The sequence below is a fragment of the Equus caballus genome, chromosome 21 (assembly GCF_041296265.1).
Source record: "Equus caballus isolate H_3958 breed thoroughbred chromosome 21, TB-T2T, whole genome shotgun sequence".
Lineage (NCBI taxonomy): Eukaryota > Metazoa > Chordata > Mammalia > Perissodactyla > Equidae > Equus > Equus caballus.
The window spans coordinates 42,093,489-42,110,010 of NC_091704.1; the positions used below are offsets into that span (position 1 = coordinate 42,093,489).

General features: G+C 41.4%; 1 protein-coding gene across 5 annotated transcripts in view; it reads right to left on the bottom strand.

The window, feature by feature from the left end:
- The window catches only part of EGFLAM (EGF like, fibronectin type III and laminin G domains), a 175,589-nt gene that overhangs the window by 51,825 nt on the left and 107,242 nt on the right, over positions 1 to 16,522 (bottom strand). The gene's annotated exons all lie outside the window — the stretch shown is intronic.

Genomic DNA, 16,522 nt, shown 5'->3' on the forward strand with positions numbered 1-16,522 from the left:
TTTTGACCCAACAGTCTCACCCCAACTTACAAAATCTGGAGAAACTCTCCCACATGTGTCCCAGGAGATATGTTCAAAATACAGTCATAGCATCAGAATTTGTAAGAGTAAAAAACACCCCAAATTAGCTATTTGTAATAGAAAGTAAAACTCCAAATATCTATCAACAGAAAATGGATAAGTCAATGATAGCATATCCATGGAATGGAGTACTATATAGTGGGAAAATGAATGAATGAGCATTTACTGCATCAGTATGGTTTAATCTCACAGGATTTCATGCAAGAAATGCAACTTGCAAAGGAACACAACCAGTTTAATGCCATTTATATAAAAGTCAACAGCAAGCAAAGAGTTATTATTTAGGGATCCATACATATGCAGTTTAAACTCTTAAGAAAAGTAAGACAATGACAAAAATACCTGGGGAGGTTAGAAGAGAGATGTGAATGAGGTGTAATACACAGGGCCTTCGAGATCCCTCTATAATATTCTATTTCTTGAGATAGCTGCTGGGTATATGTGAGTGTTCATATTTTATATGCTATCTATATACTTTCAATGTACGAAATATTTCATTAAAAGTTCTTGAAAACAAAAAAGAAACATAATAGAGGAAACACAGCCACACCCAGAAAAAAGGGGCCCTATGTGGTATCATGGGGGCCAACCATTTCCATCCATCTTAGCAGGACAATGGGCTCTTTCAGAACTGGCAGGTGGGCTGAGAAAAACTTATAGGGGACAACACAGGGCACAGTCCTTTGACGGATGGTCAGATTAGCATTCTTATTCAGTTGTCATTCACAAAATCTACTGATCCTCAACCATGTGACTTCGGCTCCACACAGGAAGCACTGCTCCAGGATGTGGGAGTCTTTTAAAGTGCTGCTCCATAGCGCCTCCTTGGGTGGCACATGTAGCAGCTGCCTCTCTAAATGGGGCACACCAGGTACCAGCCTTTAGGACAGGAATAACTCTGGCAAGAGAAACTGGCTTTTGCAGGTTGCTCATGCCCATTAGTTATTAGACATCCAGTGTCTGGATGACTAGTTAAAAAAGAAAGAAAGAAAAATGACACTAAAAACATTCAGAACAAACTAAGCCAAACACCTTTCTCACAAAAGCACACTCACCCTCCTCTAAGCAAAATAGCCTGCAGGCTGAAAACGGCGCTGAAAGAAATGACATGCAGGGAGTGTGGGAAGCCTTCTCAGCTGGCACGCTGCTGACTGGGAACCTCCCGCTGGACCAGGAAGAGAGAAATGTGGAGCAGGTGATGGGCAGACAGAGAAGGAGGTGTTCTCAGGTGTTCACGCACATGTTGGTGGAGGTGGGATAAGATGGAGAGGTGGTATTCTCACCACCTCCACACCAATTCCCCACAGGTTTATCTAAAATAGCCCACATGTCAGCTGAAAATTCGAGCCTGTCGATGCCAGATTTATACCTGGAAGCAAGTTATCTTAAGCCACCTGCATCCAGCCAGCACAGCTGTGTGCCAGATGTCTCCACACAAAAAGCCTGGAAGCCCTCGAAGACAGCTTCCCCCTCTCGCCTCTCTATATGTCTGTATCTTTCTGCCTCTCTCCTTGCCTCTCTCTCTTTCTCTGGGTCTCTTTTTTTCTCTCTGTCCCTTTCTCACTCTCCTTTTCTATCTCCGTCTCTCTCAGATATTCAGAATTGTTGAACTTCAGAAGAAAGAATCCATTTGGTAATAAAAGGATTATATATCACATACCTGAAGAGAGATGGGTTCTATCTTCAGTAGGTTGGTCTCTCTCTCTCCAGGGTGTTCTCCCTTGCCCTCTGCATATTCTTGCTGCTCTTGTATTATTCTCATCAATGTCAAGATTCTCTCTGTTTCATCTTATGATATCCTATCTGAAAAACACTTCCGAAGTTCCCCCACTGCCTACCAGATAAATGCTATACTCCTTGGTCAAGAACTCAAGGTTCTCAATAATAACAACTCCTCTTTTTCTTCCTTCTTTCCCCCATCACCATGATTTATTGAAACCTACTGCCTCTCTCCGACTTAGTTATCATTGGATGCTTCATGTGATACATTTCTAAACTTCACAATAATCCTGCAAGGTAAATGTGGCTCGTTTCATGTTGTAGATAAGTAAACTGAAGCTCAGGGAGGTGAAATGATTTGACTAAGATCAAAGACGTTGTAATTGATCAAGACTAACTCCAAGCTGTTCTCTCAGTTGCCTGCAAGAGAAGAAGCCACCATGGAGGGAAAAAGAGCATGGGATTTAGAAAATTAACATTTTCATTGAGCATATTTACCGCACCAGGAGATTTTCATACGTTGTTTCTACTAATCCTCACAAAATCCTGTGAAATTGGTATTATCACTCCCATTTTACCATGTGGAGATGTAAACTCAGAAGCATTCAATAACTTGCTCAAAGGGATGCAGATAGTAAACAGCAGAGCTAGATTTATCCTTGGTCTCTCTTTTGACTATATCAAGTCACATGTAATCTGACTCCAAATTGTGTTTTCAGCATCTTTTTTCCCTTTTCAAAAGCCATAGTAGCCGAACTGGTCTACCAGTTGTCTCCTGAATACATCTTGTGTTTTCTTATCCCAAGACTTTGCTTAACACTCTTCCCCATGTGGCCCTCCTCCGCCCTCTCTGCATTCTGTTTGAGACAGAGCTGAATGACTAAAGACTAAAATCAAGAGATATTTTAAAAAGAGACCATTAGACCCTTCTGGAGAAAAAATGACAACTCCAGAAAAGATGAAGCTGCCAAGATCTGTAGGACATTCCTCCATCTCCTTCTGGATGGGGCTAACCACCCATGGATATATGCCCCTAATCATGAGCTCAGAATAAGCATCCATAGCTTGATGAAATCAACAGATGTTCAAGATGGTATTTACACCTTCTAGAGTCCTGATCTGAGGATGCTGCTCTTGTGTTTCCCAACTCAACTGTGAACCCCCTGAGGGCAGGAAACATATTTTAGACTTATTTTTTTAAAGGCATTCTTTTGGTTTGTTTTTTGGCAAGGAAGATTGGCCCTGAGCTAACATCTGTTGCCAATCTTCCTCTTTTTTTTTTTTCTCCCCAAAGTCCTAGTACATAGTTGTATATCCTAGTTGTAAGTCATTCCAGTTCTTCTATGTGGGACGCCACCACAGCACGGCTTGATGAGGGTGTGTAGGTCTGCACCCAGGATCTGAACGGGTGAACCCCGGGCCACCAAAGCAGAGCACATGAACCCAACCACTTGGCCACAGGGCTAGTCCCTAGACTCTTGATAGCCCTTCCCATCCTCCATTTAACTGACACTTCACATACTCATCAAAGGCCAAGACCCCCAGCAGGCATAAGAGATACTCCTACAATGCTGCACTATCGTGGACTGTTGTCTCTGTCCTGTCCTGGCCCACCTGGCCATCCGTGTTTAAGCGGTGGAATATCTGGAGAGGAATCCTTACATGGTGAGACTTGGCCCCAAATCCAAAGACCTTCCCCCCAAACTGCCACCATTCTTGTCTTTTTCCCCAACTCACAACCAGAAGTTTACAGTTGAAAGAGACCTTGGACGCCATCCAGTCCAACCTCCTTATTTCATCAATGTGGAAACTGAAACCAGGTTTTAAGTCATGGAAGAGAAGAGACTTAAAACCAAGGTCATGCATCTCATTAGTAGAAGACCCATAACCAGGTCATATGACCCCTAGTTCAATGCCCATAACACTCTATCATACAGATGTTTTGGCACCAAGTATCTAAGATACTTCAGCTGAACACAGAGAAGCCAGCGGTTTGGGGATGGGTAGCTGAGGTCTCTTCCTGCCTCTCAACCTACCCTAGGAAGTCGCTCTTGAAGGAAACTCCTTAGAAGAAAGGACCCTAAATGCATTGTTGCTGCTATGAAATGGCCCTGTGATGAGAACGGAAATGATTCCAGATTCTCTGCTCATTTTGACAAGTAAAATAAGGCATATGTTATTGAATGGATAGAATTCTTTGGTCTTTACAATAATTGCTTCCGTTTTGACACTGTATATAATATATCTCCTTGAAGCCAGAGGTTACTTCTTCGTTTGGGGAAATGAAGGGTGTAGGGATAAGGATGGGGAAAGGAATATGAAATTACAAAGACTTAAAGACATTTTGATTTTTGTAGAAGGACCTTGGAGATCAGCTAGCACAACAAGTCCATTTTACAGAGGAGTACACCGAGGCTCAGAGAGTCCGTGGGACTCGCCTAGAGAGACAGCCCACTAGGGGCAGAGCTGATCCAGAATTCTGGACTCCCAGGGCTGTACTCCAGCACTCTTTGCAGCATCTGTCTGTCTCTCAATAACCCAGGCTAATAGTCATCTCTCATTTTTAACAGGAAGGAAATGAGCACAGAGAGGACCAGATGCAGCATAACTCAAATAAACCTGGAATATAGCTCCCTGCTTTTGCTTCCTGACAGCCACACCACCTGAGATCTCAAATCCAAGGCTTACATCAAGTTTTTACCAGTGCCGTTTCTAAGTGAGCACAGAATGTGCAGTCTAAGCCAGTAATAAGAATTCTCCCCGTAGCCTGGGGTTATTGTAATTAAAGTGCATAACTTATGTCTTTCTACTTGGCACTTTGTTAATTAGGAAAAGAGAACATTAAAAAGGAGGCATTTATTTAGAACCAGAATAGTCAAACCACTGACAAAACGTAAAACAAGTTCAAGGGTTGTTCCACTATAAGAAAAACTAATACACAAAATATAAATTGCTATGAATAAATTAAGGGATGACTTTTATTTTATAAAAACGTGTATGTTTGCTTTTATAAAGGCATCACAAGTTTTCTATAAATAGTCAGTTTCTCTGATGTATCAACATGATGTAGCTGGAAATATGCCTGGTTATAGAATCCAAATAATTGGGAGAAGAACACAAATGAGTGTGTGTCCTTGGACAAGTCACTTAATCTCTCTGGATCTCATGTTTTCTGATAAAATAAGGAATGACATCAGATTTGATGACCTGTGAGATCCTTTCCAGCACTGACATTTCTGTGACCCTAAAGTTGACACTTTTGATTTAGACACATTGCAGGCATCTGTTACTCCAAGCAAAGTCTGAAAAAGAAACAACCAGGGAAGTTTACTTACATGGATGAAAAAGAGAAAAGGAGTTAATTCAGCATGAAAGTTACAGGCCTTGGGGATTGTGGCTTTGTGTTCAATATTCTAACCTCCTAGAAGATATGATCTATCATTTATCAGAATCCATCTTCATTCATAAAGACCAGTTTGTATTTGAGTCCCTTCTCTTAACGGTTCTTGGCGACAATGAGAGAGGAATACTTATTCCCCACTGCAGAAGTTGTGATTGTGAGCAGAGTTTCCCAAAATTCTGTTGGATTCTTGTCCAACCTCTTCTCCTCCCTACAGAGGCAGAGACATAAACTTAGATGCTGAGTGGAAGCATTTGGTCTATATTTCTGAACTGAGCAGAAGTTAATCTATGAAAGGACCTCAGGGAGGGAGGAAGAATTTGGGGCAAATTTGGTCCCTCCCACCTTCCCGCTCCACCTAGACAAGTGGAAAGCAGTGACCTGGGCAGCTGTGACCTTTCTGCAAACCCAAACGCTCCCTCAAATGGGCTGTGCCATAGTCTGGATTGGGTGGAAGGGACTTTGCAAGCCCAGTCTGTACCTTAGAGTAGGCTGTGTTGTCTGACCCAACCTTTATCAGAAATAAGGATGGTATTTGATTCTTTATCTGCTGACTGTGTTGTTTTATTTCTAAATTGGTTCAGAAAATGGACAAAGAGGAAAAGTTGCTAATCAGGCATCCTCAAAACCCCAACATTCACCAGAATAAGAATGGTTGGAGAGCAAGGGTTCCCCACGAGGCAATGTGGCAGGACAGACTGGGTCATCTCCTTCATGCAAATATTCAAGACTCGGTTGTGTGGATGGAATAACGACAGGTCAGACTTGTGGCCTTTGTCTCTTTAAGGTCTCCCTAAGACCCTGTGTTACTTGGCCCTGCCAGTTTGAGCCTCATCTCCTATCAGTTTATTCCTTCTCATCCTGCTGCAGCCACATTGGTTCTTCTTTCAGTTGGGGGAACACACCATGCTTTCTTCTGCCTCAGGGTCTTTGCACATGCTGTTCCCTATGCTCAGAAATCTTATCCCTCACTGTCTATCCTTTGTCTTTTTGATTCTTTTAGAGCTCCACTCAAAATCACTTTCTTAGGAATGTCTTCTCTGTACCGCAGATAAGATCAGGTTCCCTTCTTGAATATTTTCATAGTTCTCTTTTATAGCATTATTAGCTTGTAATTACATATTTATTTGCGGGATGATTTTACAAGTGTGACTCTCCCACTAGATTGTAAACTCCTTGAAGAAAGCAATATGTCTATTTTGGTTTCCATTATACCACCAAAACGTTACTCACTGCCTGGCACATTGTAGGAACTTAAAAAACGTATGGGAAATAAAGAGTCAACTTTCAGAATAATCTAGGCATAATAAAAATATATAACAGCAGCATTTGTTTGGATTCTAACAGCAAAAGTCCAAGCACAAGAGAACCCACACAAAGAGCTTGGAAGCTGTTAACACTTCTTTCCAGAATCTTAAAGAAATCATTTCACAGTTTTCCTGGAAAATAATTCATACTCAGAGCCCCTTCTGGGGTTGGTCTTCCCAGGTGGCTCATCTGCGTTGAGCTGCTTTGGCTTGGGCTTATGTTTTAAGTAAAGTCAGTCCTGCCGCCCTGGCCAAAAGTGACTGAACCAGGATCTGTGCCCGAGCCTAAGACAACCACATCCAGACCAGCTACCTCTGAGGGGCCTCAGGGTGAAAATCTACCCACAGCGGGGCTTCATGTTGGAGGGCAAGGCAAATATTCCAGCGCCGGCCCCTCCTCCCTTACTTGCTTGCGCTGGAGATTCTATAGGAGCTAAATACTGGATTTCTGAGCCTCCATTGCATCTAGGGGTGGCCATGTGAGAGTTTGGGTAAGATGCGAGTGGAAGTCTCTTGGGACTTCCCTTTCTACTATGTTGTCTTTGGCAATGAAGGTGGTTGTGATGGTTGGAGCTGCAGCAGCTGGTGCCTTCCTAACGGAAACTGATGGGGATTGAACAACTCAATTAGAACCTCTCTCTGGGGAAGTGTGCCAGCTGCGTGCATACTGAGGGGGTGGGGCACAAAAGCTCAGCTGGATGCTGAAGACCACCGGACAAGACTTGCAGTTCTGCACGAGGGAAGCCCCCTTAACATCAGCCTTGGCAGCACAGGGACTCAGAGGGTACACAAGGATACTGAATGGTTTCCCTTGCTCCTCCTTTTCCCCTAAACAATCTGCCTGAATCTTTTCCTCCAGCCTGAATGAACCTAACTAATCCAGGGGTATATTTCTATGGTGGTAGCGGTGGGATTGTTGGGAGAGAGGCTCTGTGAGGACCAGCCATGGGCAGATATGTTTGTTCTTCATCATGCTTCATGACACTCTTACTTGACCAGAGCCCAAGAATGGCACCCTAGGCACCAAGTGACTTCTAGGGCTCTCACCTCAAAGCTTCTCTGCCTCCCTTATCTTTATGCACATACACAGAGGAATCACCAGCTGTGCATAACCCCTGTGGAGTACTGCCTTTTGAAGAACATAAACCAGTCAACCAAACCCAAGCCACTGCATCTTTCTCCCTCAGAGACTCCCTTTCTAAAGATAATGGGGCTGTGGAAAGTTAAGCACATGGCCAGAAACCAAGGTGTTGGGTACCAGCTTCTCTGCTACCTGCTGATGGAGGAGATACATAAGCAGAGCATAATGCAAGAGGTGGCTGTGAACACAGCAGGAAAACCTAAGGCCATATTTTCATCATGGTGTGCTGGAAATTTCAGGCTTGGAATCTTTGTAACTTCAGAGAATAAGGAATAATAATTTACTGACAACATTCTGTGGTGACACCTCAGGACTCAAGGTGGGGTGGGCAGCGTACAATTTGGATAGGCAATTAAAACATTCCTAAACAGTTGAAATGGTGGCTGGCATTAAGAATTCAGTGTTATGTATGTAGCAGACACTCAATACGCATTTGTTGATAAGAGAGTGAGTGAATGACTGAATATTCTCTTTAAGAGCCAAATCTTAAAGGGTGCTCTGCACAAGGTAAATGCAAAATAAATGTTTGTTGAAAGACGTCAGTTTCAATCTGGTTAACACCAATGCTCTAAGTGGCTAGTTAGTCATTTTCACTGGGAGTTTAGCAGCAAGTGTCAACTAACTATTAATAGCAGAAAACTATTGTCCATAGTATCTGGAAGACATGGCTTAAAAAATAAGAGTGCTCACTCTCTCTCTCTCTCCCTCCCTCTCTCCCTCTCTCTTCTTCTGTGGGATACTTTGGCAGTATATATCAAATGTTTGAGTTCTTTGATTTTCTACTATTAGAAATTTAGCCTAAGAAAATAGTCAGATGCATTAAAAATGTCCATTATCATTTAAACATTGTTTTAAGAAATTGAATGGCATGCGATATGTTCTTGGGATGACTTTATGTTTGGAAAAATGGAGGTCACTGGTGCTCTTCCCATGAGTAGTGGAGGTGGAAGCAGATTGGAGTGGGTTGAAGAGTGAATAGAAGGTTAAAAAAAAAGTTGTAACAGAGAATATAGACAGCACAACAACTCTAGCCTGAAGGAAAGCAGAGAATGAGATGGTAGGTGGAATGATTGCGGGGTCAAGTGAGTCTTTTTTGTGAGTATGGAATACATGTCTGTATGCTGATGAGAATGATCTAGAAAAGCAGAAAGTGAAAGATGGATCATGTAAGAGAGATTGGGGGTAACAAACAGAAAATTGACATATATAGTGCCATCTCCAGTTGGCCCAGTACAAGACAGGGCTCAGTTCATATCTTGCACCTGGGAACCAGAAGGGGCAATACAGAGACTGAGCTCAGAGAGAGAGGAGATGCAGCTTGCCAGTGGCTCGCCATCTGTGGGGAGGGACACACACCCCTACAACTACACAACCGGATGACAGATGCTAGGATGAGAGTGAGCACCAGTGTCTCTCTGGATTTTCTAGGGTCCTTATAGTGGCTTCACATTTGGGCATCAACTGTGGTTAAGTTCTCTCAGGTATTCTGATGGGCAAACAGTTTAAACCAGAGACAGTTATACCCTCACATCCTTTTTCTCTCTTTTGAGATGAGGTGCTAGGAGAAAATAATTACCAGCACAAAATTCTATATTTGATTAAATGCTTGTTGGACAGTGAGAGTGAAAGAAAGACATGCTCACAAAGCCTAAGAGTTTATCACTAACAGACTTCAAGGACTTACCAAAAAGTATACTTCAGGAAGAAAAAGGAAGAGTAAGATGCAAAGAGTAGTAGGCAGAAAATCGGTTAATGTGTGGATAAATCTAAACAAGCATTACTGTAAAAGGAAAAGTGCCTAAACTTGTGACTCATTAACTTAGTGGAACAAAAACGCTGAAAAGTAACATGTAAGATAGGAAGGAATTGCTTTAGATAGACGCTGCTGAGGTCCTTTTATTTTTTGTAAAGGGGGTATTAGATGTTGATCGACTTTAGACTGTAAAAGTTTGAAAGTTAACAATTTCTGGACAGTAATAAAAGAATGTATAATTCATCCCAATAAAGGGGAAAGAGGGACTAAGAAAATATAGTTGATCCTATAGAAAATAGGAAAGGAGCAAAGACAAAGATCCCCTCCTCCCCAAAATGGAAAAAAAAAAAAACCCACTCCAGAGTAAACAGCAGAAAATAAGATGATAGAAATAAATAAAACATGCCAACAATTATAATAACCGTAAATGTAAAAAACTTTCCATTTAAAAGTCAGTGCTTGTCAGATTAAATTTTTAAAAGTTAAGCTAAATGCTGTTTTCAGAAAGTACCCAAAACATCAGACACAGACAGATCAAAGTAAAAAATGTAATGGATGTTTCAAGCAACAGCTAAAAGAAAGCTCGTGTTTCTATAACATTACTGGACAACGTAAACATTAAGGGAAAAAAGCATCGTTAATGATAAAGATGGTTACTAAATAAGGATTAAAGGAACCACTTGGAATATAAAATGATCTAAACTTATGTGTATTGAATATTATTATCTCACACATATAGCAAGAAAAAAACTGAGAGAAGTGCAGGGAGACAGGACATTTTAATGTATCTCTCTCAGTAATCAATAGATCAAGCTGGCAATACAGCAGATTTGAACAATGATATCAAAAAGTTTGATCGGGGGCTGGCCCTGTGGCCGAGTGGTTAAGTTCGCGCGCTCCGCTGCAGGCGGCCCAGTGCTTCGTTGGTTCGAATCCTGGGCGTGGACATGGCACCGCTCATCAAACCACGCTGAGGCAGCGTCCCACATACCACAACTAGAAGGGCCCACAATGAAGAACATACAACTATGTACCGGGGGGGTTTGGGGAGAAAAAGGAAAAAATAAAATCTTAAAAAAAAAAAGTTTGATCAAATGGACAGGTATAGAACCCTAGACACCAAAATAAAAGGACGCACATTCTTTTCAAAAAAACATGGGAAAAGTGCATGGAGAAAATTTTTAAAGTTCACTAAAAAACTTTGAAAAAGATCCAAACAAATGGATAAGATATAACATGGCCATGGATTGGATGATTCTGTCACAGAGATGCCAACTCCTCCAAAATTAATTTATAAATTCAATGGAATTCTAATTTTAAAAATTCTACATAATTCTTATTTTTAAAATCCCAACAGGGTTTCATGGAGTTGAAAAACTGATTTTAAAATTTGTATTGAAGAGCAAAGGGTCAAGAAAAAGGGCATTTTGAAGAAGAAGGAGTGGAGTGGAATTACCCACCAGATATCACGACTTTATAAAACTGTAGAAATTGAGACAGTGTGCTATTGATGTAGGGATAAAGAAATAGACTACAGAACTCAGAAACAGATCCACAAATGTATGGAGATGTGAGGCATCAGAAAGATGCCGGTACAAACCAATAGGAGAAAGAACGAAGGACTGTGTAACCGGTGCAGGGGCAACAGGTTATCTATATGGAAAAAAATGCTAAATTAGGTTTCTACTTCTCCACACCTAAAAGCAAATCCCAGGTAAATTGAGACCCTAAATATGAAAAGAAAAATGTTCAAACTTTTAAAATAAAACATAGGATTTTTCTTAATGACCTTGGAAAAAAGAAAGTCATTAAGAAAATACAGAAAGCATAAATCATAAAGGAAAACACTGAGATATTTAACTGCATTGAATAAAATATTTCTGTTCAACAATTGATATGATAAGTGAAGGGAAAAATAAGTCACAGAGTAGCAGAAGAAATTTGTAATGCATATTATTGACTAAGAATTAGTATGTGAATGTATATATTAATGCTTATTATCTCAATATCATTAATGTTTATAATATTATATACAATAATTATACAATACTACATAATATAATGTTATATAATAATATTAATGCTTAATATATGTATTTTATACAGATATTTTATATAAATAGGAATATATACTAATAAAATAGGCAAAGCATATATATATAGTCAATTCATGGGATGATTAACAAAGTTATAGGGGCTGGCCCAGGGGCGCAGCAGTTAAGTTCACACCTTCCGCTTTGGCGGCCTGGGATTTTCCGGTTCGGATCCTGGGTGCAGACATGGCACCACTTGGCAAGCCATGCTGTGGTAGGCGTCCCACGTATAAAGTAGAGGAAGATGGGCATGGATGTTAGCTCAGGGCCCGTCTTCCTCAGCAAAAAGGGGAGGATCGGCAGCAGATGTTAGCTCAGGGCTAATCTTCCTCAAAAAAATAAATAAATAAGTAAAGTTATAAAATTATGTTTAACCTCACTAGAAATGGGGAAATGCAAATCAAAACTGTAATGATATATCACTCTACATCCATCAGATTGACTGTATTTAAAAGTCTAATAACACAAAGTATTGGCAAGGACATAGAGGAACAAGGGTTTTGAACACACTGCCAGTGGGAAGTGGAGATAGCTAAAAACACTTTGAGGAACAATTTTTTACTAGGGGATAGAGCTGAAGACATGCATGTACGACAACCTGGTGTTACCTTTGTAAGCAGGTTCTCAAGGAGGCTGTGTACACAGAGTCAAGGAAACATAGATGAGATTGTTCACTGCAACATTGCTTGTAACAGCAAAAAGTTGGAAGAATTTAAGTGTCCAGCAACAAAATAACTGATGGATAAACTATGGTGTATTCATACGGTGGAACACTAGACAGTAGTGAAACTGCATGAACTAGAACTTTATAATTCAACTTGCACAAAAATCAAAAACATAATGTTGTGGAGAAAAATTAGTCACAAAAGGATACTTCCCAAGTCATTGTATTTACAACAAATGTAAAAACAATCAAAACAATACTGTATATACTTGTTAGTATAACAATTAAAATGTGTAGGGAAATCACAAACACTAAATGCAAACAGCTCTCAGGAAGGAGGAAGAATGTGTGGGGAGGGGGCGCAGGGGCTGCCCCTGGATCTGTAACGTTTTATTTTCATAACACTGAAGGAAATATGGCAACTGTTAAGATTTGCCAAAGTTGGGTCATAGATACACAGGTATTCCTGCTATTTTTCACTGTGCTTGAAATTGTTCATAATAAAAAGAAAGCAACGTCACAAAGCCTGAATTTTATTAAGAGAATGAAAATGCACACCTACGATAATAAGGAACAAAATTGATACTGTAGAAACTTGAATCAGTGACGTGGGGATGAGCTTGAGAAATGCTCCCAGAGTGCTGAGAAAACGTCAAAAGAGATGAAAAAATAGGAGAGAAAATAATAGACAGAGATGTGGATAGAGAGGACAAGATCCAAACTATGGAATTATGGGTATTTCTTTGGTATTTACCAGAATAAGAGAAGCAGAAATACTACACATCAAAAACAAAAGTAAAACTTGTCTGAGCTGGAGAATAATCTGAGAAGTCTGAAAGGGCAAATGTTCCCGCTAAAATTAAATGGCCCACATCCAGATATAAACTGACAAAATTTCTACAGTGTACAGAAAATCTTTAGGAATTAAGTTGGTGCTTTCTGCGTAGACAAGAAGTTGGCAGGTAAAGAAATACTTGATGTTGAAATACACGATCCAGGAGGTGCTTTATCCAGATTGTACCTCGCTTAGTAGAGACGAATTAGGAAGGCAAAGGAAGTCCTACTATCTCGAGAGAGCGTCTGAACTAGAAAGAATTAAGATACTTTTGAAATATACTTTGAACTGCAGTTTAAAAGCAAAACCTTGGTATTCAATAGCAGAATGTATATTAGGTTTTGATCTCTAAAATATACGCAGGAATTTGCTGGATAATTCTAAAGGATAGATTAATCATCAATGCTTCTAATTTTCTAAGGGTTTTCCTTCTCTCAAGTTCTATCATCCCCATAGAAACGCCACTACTCAACTCCAATCCAATTTTTAATGAGGATTAGTAAAATGCTAGCCATGTGAAAAGTATTTCATCATCCATTAAACCACTGCTAAAACCGCTATTAAAGTCAACACTCTTTGTAATGCTCAATACTCTTTATAGAATGATTCCTTTGGCAATTTCTTCCTACAACTGTATCCAGAAAAAAATATTTTCACTGAAACACTAGTTTGCATCCTTTGGTCACTGGAAGTTCTTGAAGACCTTGATTTCTTTCTTGTCTTTGTTAACAGGAAGCTCAGAGTTTAGTGACACCCAGGGCTTAAGTGACTGTCTCATCTCATACAATTGTTTCCTACCACTATTTGGTTCCTGATTATCTTATCATATTTCTTTTTCATTAAGGTGTGTGAGTGTGTGTGTATATATATAAACTTCTTCAAATCACTTCTGCACACGGGTTAAATATAAATGACTTAAAAATACATTAAAATGTTTTGAGTGAACTGACATTTCAAAAGCCTGCATGGCCCTAGCAGACAGTAGCCACATTGTGGAAGAGAAGATTCGTGATAACTAAGCCAGGGAGGGTCCCCTCAGTGTCTCACAGTGATGAAAACAACTCCTACTTTGCATATATCGTCACAGGAGTAGAGCCAGTCTTAAATCAGGGGAGGAGTCTGACTGAAGTCCTCACTTGACCCACAATCCTGCCCAACGGTTAACTCAGAACCTCAGAGAGAATCCAGGACAGGAGCAAGCCAGACTCTCTCTGGGTCATGAGCTTAAGTTGTGCCCAAGAAACCTTTTCACAATAAATGGGAACAAGAGTAATCTGTTCTCATTTTCAAAAAGGTATTGGCGTATTCATTAAGCCAAGACACAGAGAGAGAGAAGGATCCAGGGATGCAGCTGAGGATTCCCAAGCATTGAAGCATCACAAACCACTCTCCATCAGAGAGAAAATCAGGAAATGCTAATGTTAAGAACTCACTGTCTGTATAACAAATGGAAGTATCAGCTGGGCTTACCATGGGTTGCTTTCTAAAGGAAGAATTTCTGCAGTGGTTTGAAACCTACACCTTGAGAAAATACCATCTAGCTGGAATTGGCTGAGCCAGGAAAGATGAGGAGGGAAAAGCATACAGACTTCTAGAGCCAGTGGGTACAAGGGGAATGCCATTGCTGGGGTGGAGGGCTCATGCTATGAAGCCAGGAGCAATAAGGCGAGAGAGCTTGGCTGGGCTAGACTGTGGAAGATTTTGAATGTCGGGCTAAGGAGTGTGGCCTTCATCCTGTGAACAAGCAGGTGCAGGAGAGTGACGTGCTAATGGAGATGGTTTTACATCAGCCTATGGCAGGGTGCAGGGTGGGTCTCTACTTTCCGTCTCTGTGCTTCTGCATCTTTCCGCCTCAGGCACATCCTCAAAGATCTCGCTCAACACTCAGCTCAGGAAACCTTCTGCCTAGATTCTCCTGTCCTCATCCCCTAGCCCCTTGGAGAAATCCCACTCAACTTCTACCAGCCATCCCCAATGTCACCTCACTGTGAAACCTTTGGCAACCTATCTCCCAGCTCCCTGAGCCAAAAGTCAACCACTCCTCCACCTGCCACCCCAGGCTGCAAAGCACATTCTGTATTCTGCTCCTCACTAGACAGGTCGTTGTGCACGTGACCGTTCACTGGACTGGATCATGAACCCCTGGAAGGAAGGGACTGGCTCAATCCTCCATGAAAAGGGTTTGGAAAAAGCAAATATTTGTAACACTAATGGCTGATCTTTTTGGTGACTTCTATACGAAATACACCCTCTCTTTATGCTTTTCACTGCTAATATATAGTTTATATGAAACTGAATTCAATTTCCATATATATTTGATCCAGTATTATTCACACTGCAGATTTCAAACCCATTAGTGGATAGTAAAAATAATTCAGTGGGGCCTGACCATATTTTTTTAAATGGAACCAAATGGTATAAAATTATAAAAGCTTAGCATTTAGCAGAGGTGGGTAAGATATTTGCACGCACACACAGACACACACGGATTCTAGACATGTTTGTGTGTACTGAGTGCAGTGCAAATTGTATACTCTGACTGTGGGTTGCAGTCTAAAAAAGTTTGAGAAACACTTCACACTAGTTGTTTTGTTGAATGAGGGTTAATTTTCCAGCCTGATTGCCATTTTATTTTGAGCAAGGGTTGGATTTTCTCATCCTATTTTTGTCCCATTGTAGGTTTTCTCAACCTCGGCACTATTGACATTTTGGGGTGAATCACCGTTTGTTGTGGGCTCTCCTGTGCATTTCAGGATGTTCAGCAGCATCCCTGGCCTCTACCCAGTAGATGCCAGTGGCACCTTCCCTCCAGTTGTGACAACCAAAAATGTCTCCAGACATTTCCAAGTCCCCCCCAGAGGGCAAAAATCACCCCCAGGTGAGAACGTCTACCCTATGGTGCCCCCAATAATGGTGAGCATTGAGGCAGCCTTTAAGAAATGGATAAGGCAGATCTGAAGCAAAGATCCTGCAGGAGCCTCCTGCATCGGAAGATCTTCTTAACCCCATCAGGCGTACAACCAGGTCCCTAGGGGCCGCTCGGACTGCACAGAACGTCTTCAGTCTAACCACAGGACTCTCGCTCATGCGGCTATAGGGTGTGCACAGGGCACAGAAATTGCTCAGGGTCCAGAGGTGCTCTTGGAGAAAGGAGGAGGAATCCCAGCACTTCTGGACGACAGAAGTAGAGCCTTGCCGTGGAAGCAGCGTCTCAGGAAACTCACGTGGAAGGTCGCCACTTGGGACCATGGAAGCAACAGTCCCTCAGCTCTGCAGAGGAGCTACAAGCACATGGGGGATGAGCGGGAAACTAAACATCGGGGGGCAAGAAGTGATGCTGCTCTGACGTGGAAGGGCCCAGCCGTGCATGCCATGGGGTCTGTGCACCAGAGAGGAGCGCAGGAAATGCAAGGAGCACTGGCCAGACAGTCCCAAGAATCTAGCGCTCGAGGCAGCTAACTGTGACCCAGAATGAGTCACGTAATCTGGGATGTTTCAATTTCTTATCAGAAAATTGTGGAAGTTTCAC